A 12607-nucleotide genomic window follows, 5' to 3' on the forward strand; every position below is an offset into this window, starting at 1 on the left:
CTGCCTACTTGTGATCTCTCTCTGTCAAATAAATAAATAAATAATCTTAAATAAAATAAAAAAATAAAAAATGAATGAATGAATGAATAAATAAATAGAATAAATAGAAGTTCATTAAAAAAAAATTACACGTTTTTTTTTCATTGCCTAAATGGGAATGATCCACTTGAAAACTAACTCTTATGTTTGACATATAATGTATTACTTTAGATTTGATCACATGAGAGCTCGCTTAGGCAGCACATTTATACTAGATTTGATCACATGAAAATTTTGTACTCTTTCACTCTTGACACCTAAGAGAAAGGATAGTGAAGGATTACTTTCCTATGTAGTATCTTAATTTTTTAATGCGTATTTTATTTTATTTATTTATTTTTTTGGTGGGGGTGAAGTGAAGACACAAATTAGTTTGTAGAACCAGTGATGCTAACTAAAACATAAAGATATCTGGTTTTGTATGGACTAATGGAATAAAAATATTCTGATCATTTGCAAATTTATATTCATGACCACTTCTGAGTAGAATATTTTCAAATGTACATTTGTAACCACTTCTTTTTTTTTTTCCCCAGTGAAACAAGGAGCTGATTATTCATTTATTTTTAGAGAGAAACAAACAGGGTTTTGAAGGGGATGGGGGGGATGGGCAAGCCTGGTGGTGGGTATTAAGGGGGCACATATTGCATGGAGCACTGGGTGTGGTGCATAAACAATGAATCTTGGAACACTGGGAAATAAATAAATAAATAATCACGTACATACATTGCAGTTTGAGAATATTTGCATCACTCTTATGCATCATGGTAGGATATTTTTAAACTATTCTGAAGTCTTAAGTTGCATGGAGAAAATTCAGACAGTCTGGGTTTTAAATCTGGCTATGCTACAGCTGAGATATGACTTCAAGCAACTTCTTTTCTCTGATTCACACTACAAAATGTGATATCAACCTCAAAAACGTCACATGATTAACTTAACAGTGCTTCTAAGATGCCTAGATCAGTGTAGTTACTGAACAAATGCTACATTAATTGGAATAATCAAACTGCTTCAGTGAATGTGACATTCACTCTGGGTTGAAAAATCCATTCTATTAACTAAGTTATTCCTGAGTTATAATTTTTCCAGAGTACCCTTGCTATTTAGTTTCTTCTAGTTAGAGATTATACAAACTTACTTCATTTTCTTTTAACCTGCTTGACTTTGAAGAATTCATCCTCATCTACTTGACAGTGTACTAATTTCCATGGGAGAAATGTGCTTAGAGATCCTCATTCCATATTTTATTCTATTATATACTGTAATGTATATCACAATATCTAGTTTTCCTAATTATCCCCCAAGATTTTTTCATGGAAAAAAGAATTTATATATTTTTTTAAATATTTTGTTTATTTGTTTGACAGACAGAGATCACAAGTAGGCAGAACAGCAAGCAGAAAGAGGAGGAAGCAGGCTCCCTGCTGAGCAGAGACACCCCCCCACCCCGCCATGGGGGGCTCTATCCCAGGACCCTGAGATCATGACCTGAACTGAAGGCAGAGGCTTTAACCCACTGAGCCACCCAAGCACTCCCAAAATTTATATTTTATATTTTATTTTATTATGTTCCAACCTGAAGCTAAGAAAAGAAAAGTTACCTGGAAAAATTAAAAAGGAGGGAGAAAAAATCTCTCTCTCTTGATTCATTTTCAGTTTTTGCATACTTTATTATTGTGCCTCCCTGACAAGAGAAGTAGAAGATCTAAAACATAAAAGTGTTTTAATATCTCAACTACTTTTCAATAACCCATGCCAATAATTATTTTGTAGAAATTTAGGTAAACATCCATCCTGAATTATTTTATTCCTCTGAAGTAATTGTTACATTATCTTTGATTATATTGTATTTGATTACAATTGATCAAGAAGTCTTTTTCAAACAATTACTAGCTGTAAAACTCTCCATTAAGCCTTGTTTTGGGTATAGTTTTCAAAGATTTCATTTTTTTCCCAAGGGAGTCAAGTTGGTAAGAAAGTACCACATATACCAATTAACAGAGAAGCATATGTGATATATAAAGATTTGATCACTGACTGTATTGACTGAAGACATTTTAAAAAAGGTATAAAATGTTAAATCTGAGTATGTAAAGTAGGGAGGCAATGGAATCTCTGGCTACTCCAAATAATCAAATATTCATTGAGCATATATGGGCATTTTTAGCTCATCTTTGTAATGATAATTTATTAGAGGAAAAAATAGATATACTGGTTTGATGAGCTTATTCCTTTTAGCCACGTCTTTTCAGATCTTTTAAATATTGAAATGATCATTGTTCTGGGACTTGAAAAATAATTTGTTTTGTGTGTTGTCTGCCTAGAGATCCACGTATTTTTGTAATCAAGAATGTTCCCCTTGAAGGTAAGGGAATAAGGTTGATTGGTTAGGTTATACTGCCATGTAGTTTAAAGCTTATTCAGTGATAAATTCAAACTTGACAAATGTCAAGCAATATATAGAGTTAACCAGTGACCACAATGTTTTTACCGTAAAGGGCCAGATAGAATATATTTTAGGTTTGCAGCTCATGGAGCTCCACAACTACTTGCCTCTGCCATTGTAGCATGGAACTAGTCATAAACAACACATAAATGAATGGGTATGGCTGTGTGGAACTAATACTTAATTTACTGTGTACTTAAAATACTGAGGTAGGCAAGATTTGGTCCTTGGGTCAACATTATTAATCCTTGGCATAGACATATAATATGCCAATAAACTTTATGCATATAAAGAATTATTGTGCTCTTCCAAATTTTAACTTTTTACTCTGTACTCTGTATCTTAAAGGGGAATGCCAATAATTTCTGTGCATCTATTGTGTTCCAAGCATTTGTGTTAGAGTCTTTATCATTATAATATCCCTTTACAACAGATTGTGTCCTTAAATGTTATAGCCGGCATCCAAGATTATCCCCAGTGTGTTCTGGTCTCAGAGTGTTCGGACCCTTAAGTGATTCCCTTTCTATATTGAATTAGGACTAACTTGTAATAGGATATTGTAGAAATGATGTTTTGTAATTTTAGTGGATAGGTTACTTTAAAAATGGTTGTTTCCACCTTGAATTCTCCTAGACCAGTTGTTCTGAGAGAAACCAGCTGCCATGATATGAACCCTGTGGAGAGGTCTAGATGGTGAGAAACTGAGGTCTCTAATCAACAACACATTAATTTGCACACTGTGTGACTGAGCTGACTTGAAGAAGATCCTCGAGCTGTATTCCAGCCTTCAGATGCCTAAACCCCTGACCAACTTGTTGACAACAATTTCATGAAAAAGCCAGAACCACTTAAGCAAGATATTCTCTGATTCCTGATACAAAGAAACCATGTAAGATTTGCTTTAAATTGTTTTTTTTCCCCAGCAATGATAATGAAAACATAATGGTATAGATAAAAGAATAGCAAGCTTTTTCTGTAACAGGGCAGATTTTAAGTATTTCAGGGTTTCCTGTCCCTACAGTTACACCTACTCAACTCTGCTTGTATAATGCAGAAGCACCATAGGCATTATTTAAGGAATTAGGGATGGATGTTTTAATAAAACTTGACTTACAGAAACAGAGAGTGGGTTCAATTTGGCTTATAGGCCAGAGTTTTCAGATCCTTGTTAGAGTGGACCAAAAACAAAACAAAACAAAACAGTATCTGAAAGGTTGGGTGACATCTCCACACAATAGTAATCAGTTTACTTATGTGATGATCATCAAAGCAGAAATCTTTTTTAAAAAGACTTTATTTATTTATTTAAGAAAGTGGGAGAGAAAGCCTGTGTGCAAGCTGGGGGAGGGGCAAAGAGGAAAGGAGAGAGAATCCCAAGCAGACTCTGTTAGATCAATGTGGAGCTTGATCTTATGAACCTTAGATCATGACCTGAGCCCAAACTAGAGTGGGACACTTAACCGACTAAGCCACCCATGTGCCTGTTCTGTAGCTTTTTTTAATTGAAAATATTTATTAATGGAATAGTGAAGTACTTCAGACAAAATATTAAGCTTTTGAAATTTTTTTGCAGATTTTGACACAACAAAAATTTTGAAAACTGTGTTGAATGTGAACCTAAGAGATTAAGGTTGTAACCTTTACTGATGCATTCCCTTTTAAGATATACATGGGTGGAATGTGCAACAGATAACCAGTTAGTTTCTGTGTCTGCCTCCATCTACCTCAAATTTACAGCACTTCATTTTTTTGAAACATATAGGCCTTTTGTAGATTTTGTCCTATATATTTCAAAAAAAATAAAAATATAACAAGGTGGGATCATAACTCATGTGAAAGAGAGGGTTTCAATCAACTTGTCCAAATCAATGAACAATTTCTTTGCTCGAAGTGCCGCCAAGACTAGATCAAATCTCAATTTCAGTGTATTCTAAGATAGTCAAGGGTGACAGGTTATTACAGAATTTTGTCATGACAAACAATAGTAGAATTATTAAATCGCTAGAAGGACATTACATAATTTTAGTGATTAGTAGTGACTATTACAAAATATTATTTCACTGAATTATGCAGTTTGCCATTCAAATGCTTTGACAGCTATGAATCAAATAGGCTTTTTCGTGATTTTACATATGCAGCTTTAAGGTGAGTTCCTTATTTTAAGGAAAGATTCACTGCTATAAAATGTGGAGAAAGGTGAGTTATAGGAGAATTTGACGAAAGCAGCTTAAGCTTTTGACTTTTTTGAGAACCTTCCTACAATAAATTCCTAGAGGTAGGACAATAGATAAATAATTTTAGTTGAATTTCCTGAATTTATACTTAGGAGTATTTAGACTTAGAATATGTAAATGGCTTACTTAAAGGTGAAAAATGAATATGTATCAAAATGAAGACTAAATACTGAGATTTCCATTCATCTTCTATTTTCATTATGTAATGCAGCTTTATTTTTTTTATTTTTATTTTTTAAGATTTATTTATGTTGGACAAAGAGAGTGAGAGTGAGCAGGGGGAGGGGCAGAGTGAAAGGGAGAAAAGCAGACTCCCCACTGAGTGAGGAGGCCAACGTGGGGGTAAGTCCCAGGACCCTGAGATCATAACCCCAGTTTAAATTAAGAGTTGGAGGGCGCCTGGGTGGCTCAGTGGGTTAAGCTGCTGCCTTCGGCTCAGGTCATGATCTCAGGGTCCTGGGATCGAGGCCCGCATCGGGCTCTCTGCTCAGCAGGGAGCCTGCTTCCCTCTCTCTCTCTCTGCCTGCCTCTCCATCTACTTGTGATTTCTCTCTGTCAAATAAATAAATAAAATCTTTAAAAAAAAAAAAAAAAAATTAAGAGTTGGACACTTAGTCAACTGAGGCACCCAGATACCCCTAAAATGCAACTTTAGATACAAAATTATCACAAAATGATACAAGACATCTCATGCTGCAGTGGGTGTTGCCATTCAGTTTATAACATCATTTTCCAATCTTTACAAGGTAATTTTCATGATCATAAGAATCATGGATTAGCCTGAAAATTAAATTGAGTCTTACAGCCAATTAATTGCATGTTAGGCAATGTCATTCACATATATATCTGATGTTCATGGTGGTGAGAGTTCATTCACCTGTGATTCAGAAACACTTTGATCTTATTTAGCTTCAGTTCCACTGATTTTTTTGCTGTGTGACTCTGATCAAACTGTCTTTGAATATCAGTATCAAAGTTTATGCGAGGATCAAGGTTGAAACCCTATTCATAGCTGATAACAGGATAACCATTCTTCAGAGCCATTACCACCATGGAGTCAATGATGTATGGAAATAATTAAACACTGTAAAGTTACCTCTCATGGTCAAGGGAGCATTTAACATAGTGCTTTGAATATTATTCAATCTTTCCATGGTAAAGCATGACCTAATACACTACAGCAAAGCTTATTTCACATTTGTAAAAATTTCCCTGTAGCATTTTTTAGTAGTTTATTTTCTTTTCCTTCAGACCATTTACTTCTTGAGAAACTGTGTTTAATTTCTTTCCTATTGTGTTATCCTGAAGACACTAATGGGGGCATAAAAAAAACCTTAATAAACATGTTTTTATGAACCAGAAGAGCTTACTGAAGAACCATTCCATCTGAGTCTCACCCACAAAATAATCAAAACACCAAATTTATTTATCTAAGTCTACCTATTATCTATCCACATACAGCTAACTTGACTATGCGTTTTTATTTTTATTTATTTGTTTGTTTGTTTGTTTAAGAGAGAGAGAGCCAAGTGCAAGGGTGTGGGGCAGGGGGAAGGGCAGAATGAGAGGGAAACAGAACTTCAAGCCCATTCTGCAATGAGCAGTGAGCCCTGTGTGAGGCAAAATCTCAGGACTCTGAGATCACAACCTGTTCTGAAATCAAGAATTGGGCGCTTAGCTGACTGAGCCACCCAGATATCCCTTTTCTAGGCATTTTAAACTCTATTGGAAAATTTCCAGAGGAAAGGAGACTGTCTAGGTGTGCTGAAAAGAGGGTGTGTGCATGTATGCTTATTGCTGTGGTTGCAACTCTTACAAAGGACTTTGCAACATGTTCTCCATGACAGTAGAGGGTTGATTTTCAGATAGTTTATATAAGGATTACTATCGATTTCTCCATTGCTCATCTTCTTTATAGCCAGATAATACTCATGCACCCCATGCTCTTTTACATTTAATACATTAGTAATCATGCATATTATGTGAAAGTCTTTTTAAAATGTAACTTACTGAATACATGTCTAAGAGATAAGGAGAACAGAGAAGGTAAGGATCAAGATCATAGAAGAGTAGGAGGAGGATGAGTGGAGGAGGAGGAGAAGGGTGAAGGAGAAAGAGGAAGAGGAGGAGGAGGAAAAGAAGAAGAAAATGGGGGTAGTGATTATTCTTTTGCTGTTTCTCTGCCTCTGGTAATGAGCACAAGGAACAGAGAGTTGAGGGTAGATGCCCACATTAAATGAATTAATAAATTAGGAAAGCAGAACTTATGTGTCCTAGATTTACTGTTAATACAGTATTAGAATAAAAAAGAATGTTACTATCTAAATCCTGTATGTTAAGTCTAGATAGTAGATTTTATATACATACATATATATATATATATATATGTATGTTTGTGTATGTGTGTGTGTGTGTATTCTATACAGATGAAGTTAGCTGTTGCATACAGCTGGGTCTATTTTCCTACCTGGTTTTGTATTAAGTATACTAAACATTCCTGATTTTATATTTATTTCACTCATTTGGTGTCCGACTTTCTTTGGTCATTTATTTTCTATAGGAGAGAAGAAATCACAAAATGCACTTAAAAATTTATTTAAAGTTCTGGATAAAAATGCCTTGTCATTATAAATCATTTCCCCCAAACTGTGGAGAGTATATATACAGTTTTGTTCTTTGTTACCCCTGTGACAGACAATTAGACACATCACAGAATTTGTCAGTAACTTCTCCCATGGTTCAGACGCCCTGAAATCAGAGCTTCCATGTAAGGCGGATCAGTTTCAACCACTCTGTGACATACTGTGAAAATGGTATTAATATTCAATGACTTAAAGAGCTGTATAAACCCTAATTTATTCAGATAACTAAGTTAAATAGTGCCAGAAAATACGCATTTATAAATTAATTTCTTTCAATGTGTTGCTTTCCTTATTTTGCAGACTTTTTTTTTTTTATTTTGCAGACTTTTATATTGATACATAGCTGCTTTATCTTTCATGTTACTAAGTATGGAAAATGAATATTTGATGTTGCGAAGTCCTATTATTGCTAATGCAGTCATGAAGTCTTTAGATTTTTTTTGACAATATCAAAAAAATAAATATGACCATTAATTCTTAACAGTTGCCAGAAAAGGGAAGCATGTATCTCAAAATCTCTAATTCCTGAACATAACACTGGCACTTCCATGCCCTCCAAGTTCATCACTCCTTTCACCCCTTCGAAAAGAGGCCAGATTGCTCTCGTAACAACTCCATTTCACTCAAGTAATTGACCACTTCTCATTTTCTTTTTTACCCTGGGCTGACTTGGCTGCAGAGTCTTTTATTCAGCTTGAGCTTCCCAGAATTAAGGTCATTCTGGAAATTAATCATAGTACCTCAGACTTACCAATTAGGCTACTGAAGTTACCTGCTTAAGGTAGATTTGTCAGTGTGAATATCATCTCTGAAAGATGCTTACAAACTCAAACCTTTCTCTCTAGGGGGAAAAAAATAGATTCTAGAAAATACTGCACTATTTTTTTTTAATAAGAAATAGTTCTGCATTCTTGGTTTGCCCCTTCTTGGGTGTGTGGCCATCAAAGGGCTGGCACTGACTGCCAAGTGGCATTTGGATACGGAAATAGGTTATTTAGATATTTGCTTCATATTGGGTGGGAAGATCTATCTGAACTTTAGTCATCTGCTTAAAACTACTTGGGAATGAGTAGATTAGTTGTTCAGTCACAAAAAAGTATCCCTTTGAATACTGGAGACATAAATTCTACTTCCAGCTTAATTATGTTATAGTTATATGATAATGGCAATTCGTTTGCCAATCTAATTTCCCCATGTATTTATCAATCTATAACTTCTACCAAATCTGGGTTTAAAATGACATAATATTATATAAGTGGAAGGTTTTTTTCCCTCAAATTTTATTTTTAAGTAATCTTTACACCCAACATGGGGCTTGAACTCACAATCCTGAGATCAAGAGTTGTTTGCTATACTGATGGAATCAACTAGGCATCTCAATGAAAGTATTTTTAAGGGTTTTGTTCAACTGTTAAATCTTTTTGCTATTATAATACATTAAAAATATCTTAATTTTATGGCTTAATAATAAAAATAAAATTGATCTCAAATGTCATTCTTCCACAGTAATTTTAACCAATGAATAGTCAAGGGCAAAAACAAACAAACAAACAAAAAACCCTTAAAATAATAATATAATATTTAAAATATTTATACTTTTCTTGTGATTGATGAACAAATCCAAAAGTTTCATGATTCTTAAGGGTCACTGTTATGATTAGCAGCATCATTGACATTGGAAGACAGCTATGGAGAAATTAAAAGTTGTTGCCAAGGATGGTCACATAAATAACTTCAGTCTCTCAAGGTGGCATTGAATTTTGGTTAATTCACCTTATTAAGAGAATAATTGCTCTCCAGTATAATTTGCATATGCTCTACAACATGACCCAGGCCTTCAAAAAGATTAAGTTAGAACTGAGCTGATGCTGTTTTAATTGCAAATCATAAAGAAAGGAAGATATTTGCCTACCAAAATACTTGAGATGATTTAGAACTTATCATCCAAAGAGACTCGAGTTCGTATAAATCTGAATTATATATCACTAAAAATAAATGCAAATAACATAACTGACAAAAGAATCAAATCCTTATATCTATTAGTCAACCCATTCTTCCAGTAGGATGTATCCATAGTAGAAGTGTCATTAGACATCTGTGAAGCACAGATTCAGAGCTGTAGCAGAGTTTGAAGAGGTGGTATACATATTAAATGTTTGACAATAGGTGATGATGGTATAAGAATATATTTACATACCTAAGTATATGTAAACACATATTATTTACATGCCTCTATTTTAGTGATTCAGAGGATTCTTATTTTCTTCTAGTTTTTTGACAGTATCTCATGGACCGGAGATCTCTGGATAGGTGAAATATTGCTATAATGGGACATCTCATTTAAAACTAGCTAGTTACACTTCTAGGGAGTTATGATAGAGAAAACAGTAATAAACTGCTTATGCAGCAAATGAAAATACCTCAATATGATTTCCTAAACAGTTTTTTTTTCAACTTGCTGGAAGAGGGATTACTTACGAAGCTGGATAAAATCAGTTCAGAGTGAATTTCCAATAGTTTACTGACATGAGCCATTACAGTGTAGCCCCAATTATTAGTAAGCTAAGCTCAGTTACATTTCGTCTTATATTACCTTTGAATTGTTCTTGAAACATTGCTTATTCTCTGGACAGCATTGCCAATACAGTTTAGCTAAGTGTGAGGCCTGCCCGTCAGCGTTCTAGCTCAGTTTTGCTAACTGTTTGGAGAGTAATTACTCCCCAGAGGTTATAGCATGCCCTGTGCAATATGTGCTGAGCAGTGTGACAAGAAATTCTGATAGATCCAAGCCTGGTCTCCTGCCAACTCCAACAGTATAGGGAGGATTCTTGGATCTTAAAATACTTTAGGTACACAAAGCCAAGCAAGACCTTCTGGACACTTTCCTTTGATTTTAGTTTTTAAAATCTGGGTTCCTTGAACATCATAGTTCCCTTTACAACAGAGAAATGAAAAATATCACCCCAAATTTATTCTTTTCCATTTTCCTGGGTACAGCAGGCTATTGGAGCTAAGGTATTTCGAGTTGCAGCTGTCCTGTTGCATTAAACTGGGCCATTTTGCCAAATAGGATACAATTGATGCAACTTAATATGTCGTACCAGATAGGGATTTCTGCCTTTGAACTGTCAACATTTAACCTTTTGTAGAATATAAACAGATAAAATAAACTAACCAAAGCTTTTGAAAAGTATATTCTCCTTAAAAATATAAAGCTAAAGAATACAATACAGGATGAAATATTTGACTTTTTGGCTGATGTATGAATATGCTATTTTTCTAACAGTCTTAAAAATTCAATATTCATTAAAAATATTAAAATATCACATAGATTTGTATCAAGAATATAAATAGGTTTTATGAAATTATTGTAACTGATAATATGTTACTATTGCATTGCTTCAAGTTAAGTAAATAAAATATCTTTCAAGAATGATACTATATACTCATCATTGAGAGTGTAACAAAAGAGGGAAAAAAGGATCCTAATTTTTTAATTGTCTTTTAGAATCTTTTTTTTTTTAAGATTTATTTATTTGACAGACAGAGAACCCAAGCAGAGGGAGGAGGAGAGGGAGAAAAAGGCCCTCTGGCAAGGAGGGAGCCTAAAGCAGGGCTCAATCCCAAAACCCTGGGATCATGACCTCAGCCACTTAACTGAGTGAGCTACCCAGGCGCACCCATCTTTTAGACTCTTAATGAAGTTTTATGCAAAGTAAAAGTGAACACCTACATTAATATCTTTCCCCATGAGCCTAATACTTAATAAAAAAAAGTAGGATATGATTTTAAAATAGCATAAAATATTAGTAAAACAGAAATATTTGATTCCAGAAATTTTTAGCACAGTATTGGGAATTAATTGGCATACCAGTCATTTGTCACATACTAATAAATTTGGGTAACTGGAAAACGATCATTTAAAAAAAAATTTTTTCAAGAGATTAAATTTTAGGTGTAAAAGAGGTCAAGTAAGAGTCACTTATTTAACAAAATTTTGTTAAGATATACTTAACATAACACCCTCTATGCCCAAAGATGACAGCATGGCAGTGGGTATAAGGTCCCTGCTCTTCATCTCCTTTGGGCTCAGGTCATGATCCTAGGGTCTTGAATTCAAGCACTACACCAGGCTCCCTGCTCAGGAGGAAGCAGGGGGAGCCTGCTTCTCCCTCTCTCACTCCCCCTGCTTGTATTTCCTCTATCTTTGCCAGATAAACAAAATCTTTTTTAAAAATGTTTAATTGTTTAAAAGATGAGAATTCATTCCTTCTTCTTGAATAGCAGTCCAGGAATAAATAGTCCAGGCTGACAGAATGGCTCCAAATGTCAAGAATCCAGGCTATTCCTTTTTTTTTTTTTTTTTTTTTTTTTTTGGTATTATATCTTTAAATACCTCACTTGGGAGCTTAAAATGCTGCTTGAGCTCTTGCCATTATATCTGACTTCATAACAATATGAGCCTCTAAAAATCCACCACTGAATTTCAAAGTTATGGGAGCTACTACATTTCCTTTACTGAACTGGATTATTTTTAGTTGTGTTTCTTTTATTTGCGGTCGAAAGAATTCTAACTCATTCAGGCTCTGAATCACCTAGAAGGTAATTTCTAAGCTTCTAACCTTGGAACGTTTAAGCCTTTCATAATCCGACCACAGCCGAGCCCTCTAGCCTGATTGCTCTACTCGCCTGTCATGTACTTAGTATTACAGTGACACAACAAATTATCCACAATTTCCCATACATCTCATGGTCATTATTTCCTTTCTGTTTCTGGTCATTTTCCAAGCTTGGAACAGCCAGTGTTCCACACCTGTTTTTAACTCTCCCAATCATCCCCCAAGACTGAGCTCAGGAATCACTTCCTTCGTGATCTATGCCTGGTCTCCTGGTAGGCAGAGTACCCTTACTCTCTTTTCTCAGTAACAACCGACATGTATCTCAAACATTGCATTCATTAAAGTGTACTATAATTATTTATTTCATGACACTAGATTGTGTGATACAATGAGTGGTATTCACTGTTTTTCCCTCCTCAATATATGTTCTGACCCAAAGTAGAAGTTTAATATCAATTATTAAAAAATGAACTAGATAATGAGAAAAAATGGATTGAAACTGTCACTTGCATGAACCTCTCCACTAGATTTGTTTTTGGGGAAAAAAAAAAAAAAATGGACTGGAAAGCAAAACGCCAGAATTGATTTTGACTTTGCAACTTACTAGCCTTTTTTTTTCCCCTC

The sequence above is a fragment of the Mustela nigripes genome, chromosome 1 (genome assembly GCF_022355385.1).
Source record: "Mustela nigripes isolate SB6536 chromosome 1, MUSNIG.SB6536, whole genome shotgun sequence".
NCBI classification, from domain to species: Eukaryota; Metazoa; Chordata; class Mammalia; order Carnivora; family Mustelidae; genus Mustela; species Mustela nigripes.